The sequence below is a fragment of the Cottoperca gobio genome, chromosome 11 (assembly GCF_900634415.1).
Source record: "Cottoperca gobio chromosome 11, fCotGob3.1, whole genome shotgun sequence".
NCBI lineage: Eukaryota > Metazoa > Chordata > Actinopteri > Perciformes > Bovichtidae > Cottoperca > Cottoperca gobio.
The window spans coordinates 2,576,821-2,595,824 of NC_041365.1; the positions used below are offsets into that span (position 1 = coordinate 2,576,821).

At 40.5% G+C, this 19,004-nt stretch overlaps 1 protein-coding gene across 1 annotated transcript in view; it reads left to right on the forward strand.

Moving 5' to 3' along the window:
- The window catches only part of csmd2 (CUB and Sushi multiple domains 2), a 217,229-nt gene that overhangs the window by 65,662 nt on the left and 132,563 nt on the right, over nt 1–19,004 (forward strand). The gene's annotated exons all lie outside the window — the stretch shown is intronic.

Genomic DNA, 19,004 nt, shown 5'->3' on the forward strand with positions numbered 1-19,004 from the left:
GTGCATGGTGGTTGATTAGTTGTTGGGTGCAGTGGAACTTTCCCAGGCTAAGAGTGACTGTACCTGAATACATAGCTGTCTGAGATGTCTCTGGGGAAAAGCAGAGGAGCAGCAATTGATTCCAACACCAGGGAAATCAAATTTCAAGTGCTACTGGTAGTGTCTTTGAAATGAAAATAATAAATAGAGGGATAAAGCATTTATTTTGATATCTAGTTCACAGCTTTTTTCCATCAGGGTGTATCATGTGGTTTTAAAGTTTAATTTGAACACTCAATCTTGGTCACACACCCTCACTCATTCTCTAAATTACTCAGTTTCACACAAACACACATGCTCAACTCTAATGATGAAGAGGTAGGATATCCTGGTGTCAGTGTGGGTCTCTCACCATCTGTGGCAGCTCCTCCTCTTTCTGACAACTCTCTCAGCTCAGGAAGTAATTGGTGAGCTCGATTACCACTGCCAGCCGTATAGTGTTGTTTCATCCACACTTACAGTCGATCCCATATGGGCACGAATGGACATGTGCACACATGTATTCACACTTTTTAGCCAGACTACCATATAGTTCTGCTGGCACTCTAAGAACTTGTACAAACAGATGTACTCTTTCACACTCTCTCTGCCACATTGTCCCTCCCTCAAACACGAGGCTAATGTTCGCCTGAAAAATATACGTACAGGTTGAATGCAGGTGGATGGATGCACCTGTTATACACCAGGAAAATACACTGCACTTTCTTTGTCTGCAATTAAATAGAAGAGGTTTAGTTTCAGGATCATGTAGCAGACAGGAAGTTCGTATAAACAAGAAAAGACAGAGTAAACTTTGAAGTTACAGCCACAGGCAGTTGGCAGGAAGGGACACGGGGTAGCATTGGCTGAGCTTTTAAACACTTGAAACACACTGAGAAAGACAGAGAGATAGAGTACTGTTGATAGAGGAAAAAGGTTTAGAAAGAATATGAGAAGTCATCTTGGACTAAGATGGCCCCTGGAAACTTGTGTCAGTTTCACTCATTCACTCAGAAATCAAGCAAAAACACTTCCGAGAAGAACTTGATTGACTCCGAGCGGTCTTAAAACTGAGAATTGTGCCTTGTAGCCTGATATTAAAGTCTCTTTGAATCTCTGCTTGGCCAACTGAGAGTTGATCGCTTCCCAGACTCCCACAGACGGCAGCCTGACTATGCTTCTTTTGCACATTTTACAATTCATCAGCTTCTTGTCCCAGACTTTGATTTGCTCTGTGTTGTCGTGTGGGGCGCTCAAATCTCTACTGAGTCTGTCATCTTTGAGAAGATTGTTGCCAGAGGCGCCTATGGTGGTGCACCTGCGGCATGGCTACACTGTCTTAAAGAGCAAGGGAAAACAGTGGGAAGAAAGTGACCATGAAAGAGGGAGAAGTGCTATTGGCAAGCGATGTAGAGTGCAAGTCACAGTTGATCATGCACATTGCAATGAAGAGACTGCACAGAGGACAGAGGACACGGCGCAGACATTCTGGCTTGCCTCTATTGTTTCATTTTTTTTACTAGTCATGCTGCCTTGGGTTTTACGCACAATGATTTGACACGTCAAAAGTGTTTGCGGTTATCTTCCAAAACATAAAAAATGACTAGACTATTTTCAATACTACCTCAGGTGTATAAGTGTTGGGGTATCTATAATTTTAGAGTTAGGAGGAAGAAGTAAGGACAGACAAAGGGGGTGACCGGTTGAAACCGTAGGACACGCCAGAGGAGAGGAGGGCATGCCCTTTGGAGGAGAGGATGGACATTGAAGTGGGGAACTACATAGATGGGTGGAGGGCTAACACTTTCCCAGTTGGTGGCCAATTAGAGAGGTCAGGAGGAGCACTATGATGGTGCTGACCTGAAGCACGCATCCTCTCAGTCAATGGCTTAGTGAGCCCTCCATTCAGTGGGGGCTGATGATTGTGCTCTCTCTCACAATATAATTGGCTGATTTGGTGATTTAATCACACTGGTTTGTAGAGGGATAAATGATGGTTTAAAGTTGTGTTTCTTTATTTCAGGTTGGCTATTTACTGTGAATTAGGGTTTACAATCCAGTTAAGGATCAAAGCATTGTCTCGTTAAGATTATTGTGCAAGGAATGCATTACTTTCTGTCAGAAAAGACCAACAATTTGTCTTTCTTTCTAATCTCAAAACCTTCATTCATTGCTTTCAAGGGTCGTGTCTCTTATCTGAAGTTAGAAGGTACAAACTAATATATCTGTGATCTGACCATATGGCATGAATGGAAGTCTTAGTGTGCTTTTATGGTTTCAGTGTGTATAGTGTTGCCATCCCACGGGCTAATTTAGTCAAACTTTGGGGAGTTCTAGGAGCGGTATTGATTGATACCTGATAGACGGGTTGAGTGGTCCAATAGAAGAAGTGAGGACAAGGATCAGGGTCAAAACCATGTCTCCCTGATCGATCCACAACAGCTCAAACGAAAACAGGTCAAGTTTGCATGCTCCCTGTTCTCCCCGAGGAAGAGAATGAACCAGAACAAACACTATCAAACACCATCAAGAACATCACCCCTTTGCATATGTGATCTTGCCCACTTACATTTTTGCTTGCGGTACCATCCACTGCTTTGATTGGCGGTCCTGAGGAGTTAGCATTCTAAAGAAGCAGCAGGAGAAGACAGCCTTGAAAACTGACTTCAGGAGCTGAGATGTGCATGTGGATTGAATGTGGCAGTGGGAATTCTGCCTCCACTCTGCATTACCCCAACAGGATTTCTTCTGGCTTGCTTGCCCAGGGGAACACATTACTCTGCCATTACACTGTTTGCATCCACATTGATTTTCTTCCCCATCACCATCCACTTTGAGGCAATGTAAATAACGCCTGACGCTCGCCAATTGCCAGATGCTCATTCGCCCGCTTGCTACTAAGTGGAACTCGCAGCTATTTGACTTGTAATTTTCTTTGGCGCTCAATTGTTTTGCAAAGGACCGTAATACATTTTCTACCAGTAGTGCTCCCTTGAGATGTTGAAAGCATCTCTCGCAACACCTTGGATACTGTAAATAGAGAGTATACAGTGCCTGAATCTGGATTTGAAACCATTGGGGTTATCTTTTGTTTGTTTAAAAAAAAAAAATTTCTTCACTGTCAACATATAGCTCCCTGAGTAAATGCAACTTATTTCTTCCTGTTAGGAGATATGAGAGTTAAATGAGTTTTGATCCCTCTTGGTAGCCTTCCATCCTTTGTCCTCTCTTCTTTAACACTATGCCCTATGGAATTGAGACACTGACATTCAGCAAGCATATGGATTATCCCTGCAGTGATGAAATATGTCAGCTTGTCTCAACCCGGGAAGGGAGCACATCTGTGTGTGTGAGAGACACAAAGAGGTATTTGTTGGAGGAGAGTACAAAACACTGGATATATATTGATTGGCTGTTAGGTTGACTCACCTGACAGTCAGTGAATGCTCTTCGGAATAGCTTTTTAAGTCCATGGCCTGTTTTCTCCAGCTTCCGATGGGAGTTACAGCAATATGAGTGTTTCATTTCTGTGGAGATAAATGCCTCAACTTTTGTTTTGGTGTTTTCAAAGAGATAAAGGTAAAGTTTTTTCTCCACGTTGGTGCTCATGAGATTTAAGTTTGGGTTTTACTGCAACTCGGATTCAGCTATAATTTACTTTAGATGATCCATTGCCAGATTTATGTGGATTGGTGTGTACGTATGCACACAACCATGGAAGTGTGTGTATTTACATTTGTAATGGTAAATAGCATGCACACAAACACATTGACATGTGTTTGTGTGCATGCTATTTACCATGCGGGTAATGCACTCGTCCCATACTCTCTCCTAGTTGGTCTCCTCAGCGGCATCTTACATGTGAAGCTATTGACTATTAGATGTAATCTCCTTTTAAGTATTTCCTGTAATAAAACAGTCACAGTGAGAGTGTGTATGAAAGAGAGGGATTGTGCAACATATCCTCTGACCGCTGTTTGCCTGGCAGCACAATAATATGCGATTGCCCACCTGTGATCCCCTAAGTTCCCTGCTTGAAAACATAATTTATTATACATTTGGGCTCTAAGGCAGTTTTTTTCAGCAAGGGAATACGGAATATTGGCAGCGTATGCAGGGCCACTTTGCATAGATGTGTTTTTAAATGGATACTGTGTGATGGTTGAGTGGGCGTATATCCTCTGTGAGAATATTGAATACATTTTATTCCCATTTCTTATGCTGTGGCCTGTTTCTAACAACACAGACTGGTGGAGTAAAAAAAAGTGTTTCGCTTTGGCGCTTTACTGGTAATTCACCACAACATCACTAGTCTGGTCACGTCTAGGAGGGTCTGACTCGGGCATTTCTCTCCCTCTCACTGTCTCTCTTTATCTTTCTCAGTCAGTCTCTCTCTCTCTCTCTCTCTCTCTCTCTCTCTTCTCTCTCTCTCTCTCTCTCTCTCTCTCTCTCTCTCTCTCTCTTCTCTCTCTCTCTCTCTCTCTCTCTCCTCTCTCTCTCTCTCTCTCTCTCTCTCTCTCTCTCTCTCTCTCTCTCTCTCTCTCTCTCTCTCTCTCTCTCTCTCCCTGCTGTGTGGGTGTCATAAAGCATCTGAGTGGATAGTTTGGTCTGATTGTCCAATGAAAGTCTGTAGTCTTTCATTATACATCCTATAGTCATTTACTGTAAGTGGTGCTCTCTTCATACACTCACAAACAAGTCATCTAAAACAAAAGTAAACTAAGGATAATGAATAGCGTGTTTTGCTTTCAATAAAGTTTTCCAGATTCCAGAGTTTGAGACGCAGCCCAAGGTATTCGTGAAGTGCATGTCAGAAGATTTGCTTTTGATTTGTGCATTCACAAACACCGGTTACTGTTAAATCATGTATTCCCCTAACTTTGCATGTCTGTTGCAATGGGGATGATGTGCCTATCTGAAAGTCTACAACTAAACTTTACAATGCAGAAAGCTCATGCGAAGATAAACCTTGGTTGAGATGGAAATGTCTCACGGCTGATGTGAGGAATGGTAATGAAGCCCTGACGCACGTCAAGGATCATCACGTCAAAGACGACAAAAAAAAAAAAAAAAAGAGCCCCCAGATCGTGTTGCGAGGGGGTTATATATACCAGCCGCATCTATCGCATCCTTTTATCTTGATGGATCTAGATCCCTGTCTGTTTCTCTCTGGCCTACAAGGTCTTTCTTTCTTTGCCTACCATCACATACTCTCAAGACTCATTCAACACTTCACCTTTCCCTGTTCTCTACCCTGCTAATGAGTTTGGGACCTGCAACTGCTCTTGCTGAGGTTATTAAAAAGGTGAATATTTCTGTATTTTTTATTTTCTACGGTTGACTGGACATAGTGTAGATTTGATACCTACTTTTGCAAAGTCATGGATAGGAATTAAGAGGTTAAGATTAAGAGGATATTTTTGTATTTTTATCTTTCAAAGTGGACATACAATAAAGCTCTTTACACCATTGTAGATTCACCTGTGTCCACCAATATGGAAAGCAGTGATTTATAATGTCTCCTGAGAGCATTCACTCACTCTCAGGTGAGTCACCTTCACATGTCACACTGCTGCCTATAAAAGGGTAAATTCTTGTAGAGAGAAGTTTGCTTTGTTGAAAAGTCATGGACGGTCGGCAGCAGCACTTGTATTTGCAGATTGTATATGAAAGGAAAACATGCCTGCTACCACTATGCCTGCAGGTAGCGTGATTTCATTCTCAATATCAGATGTTCTGTAAATGGCTTCTGAATTGTTTGTCTGTAAAACCAGGTTTCCCAATTGTTATTTCAATTTGCCCAAAGCTTTTAAAACTTATTTCAAAAGGTCAGCTCTGCTGTCTTCTAGAATGTATTTTCCGCCACTCTTCACCTCTTTTTTTCCGCAGTGTCAGCTTTATACATCTAAATCCATAGTTTGGCTTATCGGCCTGTGCTCGACCATAGGATCAATAGCTGTCTTTGCCAGTCTCTCCACTCCGGCCCCTCAAAGTCTGTTTGTCTGAGTCAGGATTTATTAACAGCAACACTTGGTTGAGGACTCAATCTGCAACGTGCCATCGATCAAAACTGCAGTAATAATGAACTTTGCGCAACGCGCCAAGAAATGCTCCAGCGGAACATTATCTCCAACACCTGGTGCCTCGCTGCAGATTGGCTCACCCCAGCACTCCACACTTTGTTACTCCCTCTGTCAAATTGCTCTGGCTAAAAGCTGGAGAGGAGAGGGGATTAGGAGTGCAGAAAGCAAGGTTAGTGAAAATGGGCCAAAGCATACCCATGTATTCTAGCGACCTCCCAGGCTTGCATGTGTGTTTTCAGCTACAGTATATTGCCAACATTACACCACAGCAAATGAATAAGGGAAAGCATTTTATTATTCATTATTACATATCATTAATTGTCATTGATCATCTGTGTTTTGTTAAGAAAAAACAGCAGGTGCAGCAATTTACTAGGCGATATTTAGTCAAACCTATAAACCAGCTCCCCTGAGGCAGGCAGCCTGGATAGCAATGTGTCTGTGTAAGCATGTCTAGCCATGTGTTACCTCACCCCATCCCAGTGAGACCAGAGAACACGCAGAGGTTAGAGGTAATGGCCCAGATCGCTGTGCCCCGACTGGGTGTCTCTTTAGTTGTGTTTACTAAGCAATGCACCATCGGGATCCAATCTGTCGCTTTCTACAGTCCCACAGATGCACTAATGGCATATGACTTATACACAGAGACGTATTTGAAGTCATGCTCATTGGCGTCATGGGCCTGCAAATGGATTGGAGGCTCTTATATTTAGATACATTATTTTATTTATCCAAAAAAAACGTTGTTTCATCAGGTCTTCATGGGAGAACTTTGATACTGAAGGTCCGGATCTCAGTAGCTACTGCACGGTAATGCATGCATTACAGTAAGAAAACATATTTGTAAATTATCCAATGTTTTTCTCTTGATCTACAATGCCCAACACACTTAATTATGCTCTTTAGGACACTGCAGCATGGGCTCTGTTTATTACTTTTAGTTAACAGTGCCGTCTGTCATCCTACGTATACCATTTGATAAATTATAATAAGGGAGGAGTTGCATTGCGTAACTGCTGTATATCTAAGGATCAGTGTAGTCAAAACTACAATCAATCTTTTGTTCCCTATGTGATTCATCATCTGTCGCTTTTGCGAAAACAATAGTTATATACTCATGTTTGTTCGGCAGCTTCCACTGGTGCTGCATCCTACAGCTCGCTTTGATCCCTTTAATTCATTTCCTGGGTCAAGGGTTGGTAATTCACAGAAGGATGGCTTGCTTCAGAGGCCATGTAATATGGTGTGATCAAAAGATAGAGGCTGTATGGAAATTACATTGTAAGTGCCTTGCTTGGTCAACATCAATGTTTTCTGCCATATTTTTGTACTTTTAACCTTGGCCTCCCTCAATCTTTCTTTGAGGGTGGGAGTGGGCTGGTACACTAAGCTTCACAGGACTGTGAGGGACGTCACACCAGTCGATTAATCAATGACGGTAATTAGCCAAGATGGAGCAAGAGGAGGAAGGAGGGCTGAGTGGAGAGGCTCAGAAGGAAAGCAACATATGAAATCAATTGGCCAGAAGCACAGTGCACTCAGTGGTCTGTTGTAGAGGACACTGGGTATGGCAATTAGATTGTAAAAGCAGGTCAGTGAGGATAAGTACACACAGCCGTTTAATGCCAAGTCATTGCATTGCATCTTTGCAGCGCCGAAACATGCACTTGACAAGGTTCTGCTGCACTGCCAAAATAACAACAACAACGGGTCATTTAAAGTAGTCCAGCAGTCCAAACCTCTGAATGTATCTCCTGTGGTAGAATAAAACCATTGAATTGCCTTGAGGGCAGAACTTGGCTCTTTTTTTTGTTGGGAGTGTTGGCGAGGAGTGATAGTCATGTATGGCATGGGTCTTCCTTAGAACTTGCTTATTCACCTTGATTGTTTTACCGGCTCCAGAAAGATAACAAACCTTTTCTTAATAACTAAGGTCAAATGTCTAAACCAAACAACAATGGAAAAGTTTACATACTTTTTATTTTTTTTATTGAAACATTTGTCATCGTTCTCCATTAATCATTGAAATGATCGCAATACGCTACTTGTTTTTGTTTTAATAAAAAGAAAGAAGTGTATTCTAAACAAAAGCCCTTCAAAGGTGCATATCTGTTCGCAGTGTGGCCACGCGGCAGTAACAGCGGCATGTTGTTCCTGAGCACCCCCTGAGGGGACGGAGATGTCACTGTCTGATCTGGGTCACTGCTCAGCCACAACACATCCCTATTCTGTCTCTAACCTCCCCTTTTTACAGAACAACTCAATATATGAACAAAGGACACAAACACATGCACACCACATACGTAGCCTGCTCTGGAAAAAATTGCCTTCTTGAAGAGTAATCAGCCAAACATCAGCCAAGGGCGTCAGGTGATTCCAATGCTAATCAGCTTGCTTTTGTTGAATCAAGCACAATTGTCTTGTTCCTAGTGGAGTGATCAAGTAGACAATGGTGCTGGTTTCTACTGTTCTAAATCCTGAAAACAAGCGAAACTGCATTAAAAACAGATCCACTTGAACCCACCGGAAGAACCAAAGAATATCTGAATTATTTTTTTATCAATACCCTATACATTGGTAATTGTGAAGTGGTGTACAGCCAACAATACAATCAGGTTTCAAGTGTGTTTCTTTAGACTTATTGGCTGTCTCATTCCAGACTCCTGGGAACATATAGACGATTGAAGCAACAGACATACAGAACAGGTGTTCCTCTACACGCTTCAAAACTCATGCTCGCTCATACAATATTCCTCCGTGTTAAGTTGGAAAACTCACATTTGTGGCTAGTGCAAGGTGAAATAAGGCAAGGACATGCTCGCTGGATTGGAGTGTAATGTATCTTAATCTTCCTTGGGACTGTGTGTGTGTGTGTGCGTGTGTGTGTGTGTGTGTGTGTGTGTGTGTGCAGTCAGTATGTATTCACGTCTCATCTGATGCTACTGTGAATGTGTTTGTGTGGTAAAGTGTGATGCTGAAATACCCCTCCTCTTCCCATTCATCAGACAGAGGCTGTCTTTTTTTTTTTTGTCTGAGGTGACACTAGGCCAAACTGAATATATATTTACAGAGGAACCTTTATGAACTCCGGTGAGCGTGCCTTGACCCGCAATTAAAGGCCGCACAGCAGCGTGCCTCCATAAAAACTCTTCTTAGCGGCATCAATAAACGTTGGGAGGCAAAGGGTGACAGGCAATGTCGGTCCTCACCGTTAAAAAGCCTCTGCACTGTCGAACTTATAGAGGGACAGTCTGTCTTGATTTAAAACTTTTTTTAAGGCTAATTTGGAACGTTGCAAAAATTCATAATGTTGATTTCTGTGTTAAAGTCCTGAGAGATTATGTTTTGTTTATCATGATGACAAGATAATAACTTATTATAATATTTGCACTGGTTAATACGTTATGTAAGGCAGGTTTTTGTACTATCCTATTTTGTTATTACACTATACTTTATATATGTGAAGTTATTGCTTTTATTAATATAAAATGCTACAAGCAATAATAACTTGCAATAACTTATTACCCTTTTGGTAAATAGGTTATTACATTATGTGTTAAAGGAAGGCTATTAAATTCTGATTTTTATTGCATTTTCTATTACTAGTTAGCACTTAAAATAATAAGATGTTTTTGTGGCTTAAAAATTGAGTGAGATTTTTCCTTTGTTTTTGAATAACCAAATATGCTCATTGCAGACCAGGCTGTTGCTTCATCAGGGGTTAAGTCAAAGCTAAAGTGATATAGTGGTTATATGATCCATTAGACCCCCTCTGTAAGTGGGTTTTTGCTTGGTAGAGATTTTTGGAGAGTGCCAGAGAGGTGTCAGCATCATATTGATCCCACAGCACTGCAATCTTTCTTAATCCCACTTTCCCCACACACCGAATGAGACCGAAGCAAAGACAGAGAGACGGGGAAAAAAAAGTTTTGACACAGCTCTAACTTAATACGAATGTGATGACAGGACTTTGCAGGTGCACTTTTGACAAAGTCTTGGTTTCTTGTAGTTGTAGTAATCTATAATGCTAAGGTTATTCTACGGTTGATCTCATGCAGTTTCTACGTATTGGCATTTAAATCCTGAAATGAACGAGTGGGCATATTCACCCATACGCTCACAGATACACCCAATGTGCAGTTCATTCTTATGTACCTTGTAGCACAGGTTATCAGTCTCATCCTCTGCCAGCATGTGAACTTCATCATGTCTTTTTCGACTCTGAGGCTGCCTGCTTTCCACCCTTCCTGTTTTTCTTACGAGATTGTCTGATTAGAGAACATTGACAAGAGGAATGGGTGGGGGATGAGGAGAAAAAATAATTAAAATAGGGATTTGTCTGGTCTGGGGCTCATGCACACAGAATTAACGGCTAGCGCTGACTGACTGGCTCTATCTCTTGCAGATCAGTGTTGCTAATATCACAGTGTTATTAGCTTCACTATCCTCCCCAACTGTGTGATAACGGGGGATTATGGAAGGTGCTGTGGCCAGTGAACCAGGAAAAAACAGTGTGATTTGTCTTAGCATGGCTAATTAGTGCGCTGTTTGCATGGATGATGGGGATCAGCGATGAAGCTGATCCTCTGACAGTAGGCCAGTTTTGGAGGCCATACTGTATTATAGCTCAATACAAATATACATGGTTAATCATTTTTAAGTTGTGTTGCGGCTTTGTGAAATATGCATTAATAAGCAAAAATGGGTATAAAATTAGATTGTTTATGAAAGGGAACGCATAATGGTCATATCTGCAAGCCTGGGTGCAAACTGTGCCCCGAAGAGAGGTTTCCCTTCTCACACTGTTCTGCCATGCTAATGACTGTTGCTGTGTCTTGCCCTGGGATCTAGGGTACTGCATAATGCAGTGATTTGTTTGATCTATTGGTTTGCATGTGTGCAGGTTGATAGCATGTATTATGTGTTTTTTCCTCCATCTAAACATTTGAATCCTGTGTTCTAGAAATGATTTGAGATTGAATCTAAATGTGTCAGTTTCAAGGAGCAACATAATGAAATGAAAATGACCAGCTTCTATCCACTCTCATATTTAATTTTAATTCTGTGCGTAAATTCTCAGCTGCAGACAGGAAAATACTCGCAGCAAATGAAAAGATTCAGTGTTTAATAAACAAACCTTGATGATGGAATTGCCTTATTAGATGCACAGATGTATTGCATGTAGGACAAGGACATCTCTGTGAAACATTGCCTCATTTTCTTTCTTTTTTTTAGTATAAAGGAAATTACTGGGTCATCATAAAGTAGTATTGGTGCTCTTTGATGAAACTTTGATTCCTTTTATGGTTATGAATTCTCTTTGCATTGTAAATTATAGTGAGGTCTGAACTTAAATGTGCATTCCCTGATAAAGCTGTGAACAGTAATTTTATGTGTTGTATCAAAGGTGAAGAAAAGGCGTTTTTACCCCTTTAACGTGCTATAAATAGTACCATCAGAGCAAGGCAGATAAATCGTGTTGCTGAGGGATTATTCTGCCTTTTCTTCTCTTGGTGTGGAAGCCATGGGGATGGGAGGGTTGGCTATAGGCTACACCAAAGCTAATACATTTAGTTCCTCTGTAACATCCTTCCTTTTTTCGTACAGTGTGCTGACTGTCTTATTTTGGACTTTCCCTCCTATCGTTTTGTTCTTTCCCAGTTCATTACATATATCTCATGTTGGTTTTTCATCTTTTCTCCTTCCTTTATACGAATACTTTCCCTGACTCCCCAGACTCTTCCTCCAGAATGCTTAATTGGCCCAGTGGACGTTCTATTGTCTTTATCCCTTCAGTAATATTCCTAAAAACTGTATAGATTGTGGCTTCCCCTATACATGCTGCCATACTGCTCTCTCATGTTTCCTGTCTCCTTTGCCAAATATACAATATACAGATCTATTCTATTGAGATTTTATTTTTGAAATATTTTCATTTCCAAGTAAAATGTTTTTTAATTAAAATGTAAAATACAATACAGTTAAAGCAAAATATACATGCATGTTTTGCAGTGTTTTTCTCTCACTCCATTCATTCTGTCATCCTTCGGCCTGGTTTGGGCTCAGAAAGCCCCACAGCAGATTAGCTCAGGCTTTAGCTGTGGTCCTAACATCAAAGGTGCAAGTAGAGAGGAGGGAAACGGCAGAGGAGCAGAGACACAGGAAAGCAAACACTGGCACCAATATGCCAGGGGTGATGGGAGGACATGGAACAAGGCTGAGAAAGAGATGTAGAGGATGAGGGGCCATGGAAACGGGGAGGATGAAACTGAGAGACTGTTAAACACAAGTAAAAAGCAAGGAGACTGGATCGAGAGGAAATTAATTAATGGGTACAGGGTTGTCAGATCAGACTGAGGTCAAATAGATGTATAATATAAGAAATGAAACGTAGTTGCTTAAACTCTGTCTAACATCACAGATCAGATTGCTTTACCTCATCTAATGACGGCAATTTAGAATTGGAACAATTACAAGAATGTAACTGGAAGTTGATTTAGTAAAGTTTTGTTTGACCATCTTACCCTCGTCTCACAGTTGAGCCCTAACCATTGTGTACTACAAGCAGATTCAACGCAGAGTTTATTAATTATTAACATTCAACAATTTCACCCAGGTCTCTGGGTACCCAGTGGAATATAAATACTAAATGTACATCACTCCCCAGAGTCAAGCAATTGATGTTCCTTGTCAAAATTAAACTGGATTAGAGTTGATGAAACATTAATGATCCCTGTGGGGAAATCGGGTCATTATAGTAAAAATGCATATATGTAAATTTAGTATATACAGACTAGCAGATTATATAAACAGTACACTACACTCACATATTTACGGGTTAACAGATACAGTGTTTTGCACCAGATACTATAAAGCTCTATTGACCTAAACTGGGTGTAACTTTACTAACTTTATTGAAATATACTGTATATTTTGCCCATGCTCTCGCTTTGATTGTGTAGAAAAAAATCACTATGTTCACTATGCTGTCATCTAAAGGAAAGGAAAACCTGTGAATGGCAAGATAACTTTCATTTATTCAGCTACTACTGATAAACCAGAAAGCTCACAGAGGCAGTAATTGAGCTTCCATTATGTCTGGTCTAGTCTCAACAAGCAGCATGGACTGAACATTAGAAAGAGCTTCAAATTCTACACCATACCGTGTTTGGCTCACCAAACAACCTTTGCATCACTTTCTTAAGTGGTTGTATCGCTTTGTTAGATACATTCATGCTATCGATTTTATTTTTGTGTCGCATCAGAGAATAAGTTGGATGCTAAAAGCTGCCACCACGCAGCATTTGATTATTTATTCCACATATGTTATTGTTTTCTTTACCAAAACTAAACCTTTAACAATGTGAAGAGAGAAAAGCAGAGTATATTAATTGACCAAACTTTATCTCTTGATCATAAACTCATGCTGTTATTAAATTGAACCTGAGTATTGAACCTCAATACCCAGAAATCATCATGATGTCAGTAAACTACACACTGTGTGTTTTGCACGTCTGTGAAGCTTTATTACAAGGGCATGCAAGGGGAAGAGATCCAATATAGTCATCCTTTTGGACAATATTGCCTCTTAAAACTCTACTCCCTGTTGAACGCTGCAGCTGAAGCATCATGTTCCGCATTCAGGTTGCTTCATTTGATTCAGTTTTAGAGGTGGCCAAGAGACAGTAAAATGTGATTTAATACACAAGAGAGAGAAAAGTATGAAGGTAAAGTACACAGGCATACTTACACGATTGCCCTTTATTTCGCTTCTTATTTCATGACCCCCAGGGGTTCTGACACCAGACTGAGGACCACTGGTCTTACAGATGGTTTATGCATTTCACTTTTTATGCCGTCCATCCATCCCTACCGTTCTCGTTTCACGTGAACGCCTTGAGGGACTTTATTCAAATCTTGCACAGACATCCACTTGGACTCGAGGATGATCTGATTAGATAGTGGGCAAAGGTCAAAGGTCACTGTGACCTAACAAAACACATTTATGGCATAACTCAATAAATAATATGCTAATTATGACCATTTCACATAACTGTCTAATAGGATAATGATGAGTGATGACAGTTTGTACAGACATGGATGTGAACTACAACTTGACTGGTTGGCGGACGCATACAACCGCGAGCCGGTAATTCTAGTTTAACATTACTTCTGTTGGGTAATGTTCATACCTGAAATCAGTGTAGCATGTGGCTAAATAGGATCAATCACCCAGGACCCAGCTGACTATCACTGTAGCATTTGGCATTTAGACTGATGATATGTATTTATAAAGGGTTGAGAACATACAGGTGTTTGCTAGATCTGCAACAGATTAGTTTAACAAACATAGAAAATACGATCTAGGATGCAATTAGAATAATCTGAGTTTCCCTAGTCATTAACCAAACCTTGTTAGTGGTTGCCACAACAATGTGTGAACCTGTTAATCATTATAATGGTCAAAAGCATGTCACTTGTTGCTTGTTTATTCTTGTACTCACTTGGGTTGTGACTGAGCCACTTGGTCCTTACTTCTCCCTGTCCTGTGTATTTACTGGTTATCATGCTGAACCTGAAAAGCTATCTCAGAGGTAACACTGTTAAAAAGGGAGGAAGATACTGAATTGTTGCATTGTTGTTGTTTTTTTGAACTCAATTACTGGATATGGGTAGTGAATGATAGTCACACATAGCATTCACCCTTCCCTGAGGCAGCCTCCCTCTGCCAACCAGGCAGTGTGTTCACAGAAGTGGTGAATTTGAGGCTAATTATCAAGCACACACTGCTGCTCAGGGAGCTCTGTGGCAGATCCCAAGACGGAGGCAGTGTGAGCATGAAGTCACATACACACATGCATGCACTCCTGCACACACCTACACACACAACAGATATGCTTTTAGTGGGAAAATATTTGGGTGCTCATGGGCAGGGCATTAAAGTCACACCATTTATTTAACTGTAGCTAATTGAGTCCAGTGGGATTTGTTGTTGTTATTGAGCTTTCTTTTTGAGCAAAGAAGGGTGAAGGAAGAAAGACATGCATGCATACATCTTATACAATATTCACAGCCCCAGTATTTTTCCACTTCCTCTCTCGATTCTTATCCGCAGGAAATATACAGAACTTCTTATTTACACATCTATTTGATCCTCCCTATTACTAGCAGGCATTGAATTACAATCATAGATACATTCTTGGATTTTAGATTCTAAGGAATTTCAACCGCTTGACATTGGCTAATGAATGTCATTGATTTTATATTTAACCTGGGACCACAAACTAAATTACTGCCGTTAAAATACATTATCTGTCTGTGGTGGTTAATGATCTGCATTGGGTATTACGTTTGGGATGTCGTGTCACTTAGAGGTGCAACATTAGTCATTGTTTAGACAGTGTAGAGACTCATGTTTTGCTCAGTGATGGAATACCTTTGTTCAAACAGACTGCTGGCATTATCATATTGTTTGTCTATTCAGCTTGTTTACAGATCCTTGTACGTACCTCACAATATTGATACAAAAATACAAAAACTTAAGAGCTAAACAGTAGAAATATAGTGGATTGACTATCAAGTTATTGAAGTTCTTGTGGCTTCAAAGGAAAGTGTTCCCTATTCCCAACCTTCTTTTTTCTCCTCAGAAATAATTTCAGTGTGTAGCGCTCACATCTTACTGACAGACATCTTTGTCAGTTTGAGACCATAATATCTCCTAACAACTTCTGAATTTCATTATTTATAGATATATAGAACTTGACTCAAATTCAACACAAACAAACTTTTTAAAGTTGAAATTATCTGCACATGTTTTAATTCACAAATGTTTTCTGCTCTAAGGAGACGTTTTGTTTTTCTCTAAAATGCCTCTAGCAAAATTTCAATTCAAAGGTTAAATGTGTAATTCCGAGCCACCTGCTCCAAATAAATAGGGGGCAGTATTTCACCTCTACTACTGGGTCCATACAATCTAAACTCATCAATCATCAAAACTATCAGTTATTCAAAATCGTGTGTGTGTGTGTGTGTGTGTGTGTGTGTGTGTGTGTGTGTGTGTGTGTGTGTCAAAAAAAAAAAAAAGATTCAAGAAAAGAAATTGCTTTATCTACAAACAACTCTGCGACCCCCCTGTTGAAGTCCTACGCTTTAAGGGACTTGCACCTTAACCCTCAAGTGAAGGTCTTCTAGCCAATAATTGCCTTGTTTCCAAAGGAAGAGCAGTAGGCAATGCAATTGTCAAAGGCAAATTGTTAACACCCCAATTTGTGTTTATAATCTTCTCTTGACTTTGACCTATTTCACTATCGGATAGCAGAGTCAGCCACGGCTCTACCTCGGGGCCTTGTCCCTCTTACTCAGGATAGCAACATACAGTACTTTACCCCGTGTGACTGTTACTGCAGGCTCTCAGTCTGTCAGGGAAAGACTGATGCTGATTGACAGCTAACACAAGGTCTCTGTCACAGCTACTGTAATCTCATCCTGCATGGAAAAGCTGAGGCATGCTCAGTCTTTGATGTCCTGATGGCCTAGAGGTATCAAATACATGAACGGTATTTTAACCATAATGTAGTCTTGATATAAGGGAACTCAAGTACATTCTGTACCATGTACTAAATGTTTCTATGGATACCTGGTGCAGTGTTTTCATAGCTGCTTCTACAATTTTACAATTTTATTTTCTCTTATGTTTGTTATGTATGTTTTTTAAATGACACATGGCATTTTTTTTATTGCCAACCACCCTTTGGCAGACCTTGCTGCCCTGTCCAAAAGATTTCATACCATGTCTTTGCATACTGATCAATGCTTAATTTCTCGAGTCATGCTGGTTCCTTTGCCACATACTAATAAAGATATTTGATATACAGTGCAGAAAATGACTCTACATGACTCATACAGTATAGGCCAGGGGTATTCAACTAAAATTCTAAAAGGTCCAGTTAAAGAAGATTTCCGCGAGCAAAGGTCCGGAGCATCATAATGTCTAACGTGCGTTATGAATTAGTGTGAGATATATTGAAGTAGCCTAGTAGCTGTATCAACGTCTGCATGTCATCAACAGCTGACTGTCAAATCTAACAAAGAAAGTACCATTTAAAAACATTTCGACAATATTTATTGTTAACATTGAACTATACAGATATATATAATACTGTAGATAAGTATAATGTTCTTCTCGGGCTGCATTTAAAAATAAAATTGAGAAAATAAATAAAATAACTTTTGAAAAATTGTGCATCTTAAAATAAAGTGCTTAATCTTAGAAAAATTAAATAAAGTGTTGCAGCAGCTTGAGTTTCCCTTTTTCTTTCTTTCTCAACCAGTGTTAGAATAAATCAGTCTCAACACTTAACAATTGAACAGTTTAACCCAGGCTACCACATCCTGGGTTAAACTGCTCTCTGTGGCTGATGATGCTGACAGGTGGCCTATTTGCTTTATTTTGTCACAAATCAAAATCACATTGGGCTCTGAGCGCTTATTTTCTGTGCCCTCAGACTTGAGTGGGTTGTTTGGTCAAAAAACGTTGTGCTTTGTCTCATAGTGGCGTTTCACATCACCACTTCTAATGAGCATATGAGACACAGGTGTTGTGCTCCCAGTGGGAAAGATGAACATGAAGGAGTTTGTCCATTCTGGGTTGAAAGCTCTGTTGACTTCTCTCTTCTTGGAGAGCGCCATGAGTAGTTATTTTTTCTCTTCCTGTCTGCCGCTCACTCGTCTCTTCGTCAGTGTTTCTCTCCCTTTCTCCGTCTTCTCTCCCTGTATCGCTAACTCATCTAATCGCTTTCCATCTATCACTCGCCTCTCGCCTCTCATCTATCTGAATTCAGCAATGTTTGCCGCCTGGAATGCACAGATTTGATTGGCTGAGTAGCATCACGTGGGATGGCTTAACTTGCATGTAATTGGTCTGTGAGTTTCCTGAACCGCTAAACCAGTGCCGTAAGAACGAAAAAAGCTGCGCAGGTTAAAATCGAAGCGCCCCGTCAAGATTGAAAATCCCTTAATAATTTATTGATTATAGGTCCGGGTCCGGATAGGTCGGCGTCTGGGTCCGAACTCGGACCGCGGTCCGCCTGTTAGTGACCCCTGGTATAGGCTGATAGATATATTGCTGGAGAATAGTTATCATGCTGCTATACATTACTCTTTAGCCTCTGATTCAAAAGGGCATTTAGTATTATTGCTGAATTATTCTCTGAATACTGATTTAGTTCCAGTCAAAGCCACTCCATCCACACATCCACCCCCCACAACCTATTTGATTCCTCTTAAGTGCTTTCTGCTTGGGGCTCCAATATTAATGAGAGAGAAATTAACAACATCACCGCCACTGTGCTGCCATTAGGCTACTCCTATCCCAATTAGCTGATGTTACTCCTGTCATTCTCATTAAGGTGACTGTTACCATTTAGAATTTTAAAGTTGAAATTATTTTTTCGATTTTCAGCTGAGCTATTTCTAGAGGGGGCAAACAAAATGTGTTTGCTAAACAGAGGAGTGCTGTGACCACTTAAATGCTTGCGGGAAAATTAAATTGTCTGAGCGATTGGAATGGAAGATGTAGTGCACAGCAGGCAGACAGCTGTCACCAAACACCAGTGCAGACAACTGCGTGCGTGCGTGCGTGCATGTCAGTCAATACGTGGTACGTGTCTATACAGACTGTGTGCATCAAGGACGATGTGATTGTGCACATAAATGGACCAGTAACAATGGATGTGTGGCTTTTAAATATAGGGGTGAGGAACAGACTAAATACAGAAGTCTGGTAGGGTTTTGACTAGGGATGGAAATTGATAAGATTTTTATCAACACTGATTCAATTAGAGATACTTCTTATCAATCCGATTCTTTATGGATTTGTGGAAACCGGGTACATTCAGGCTTTTT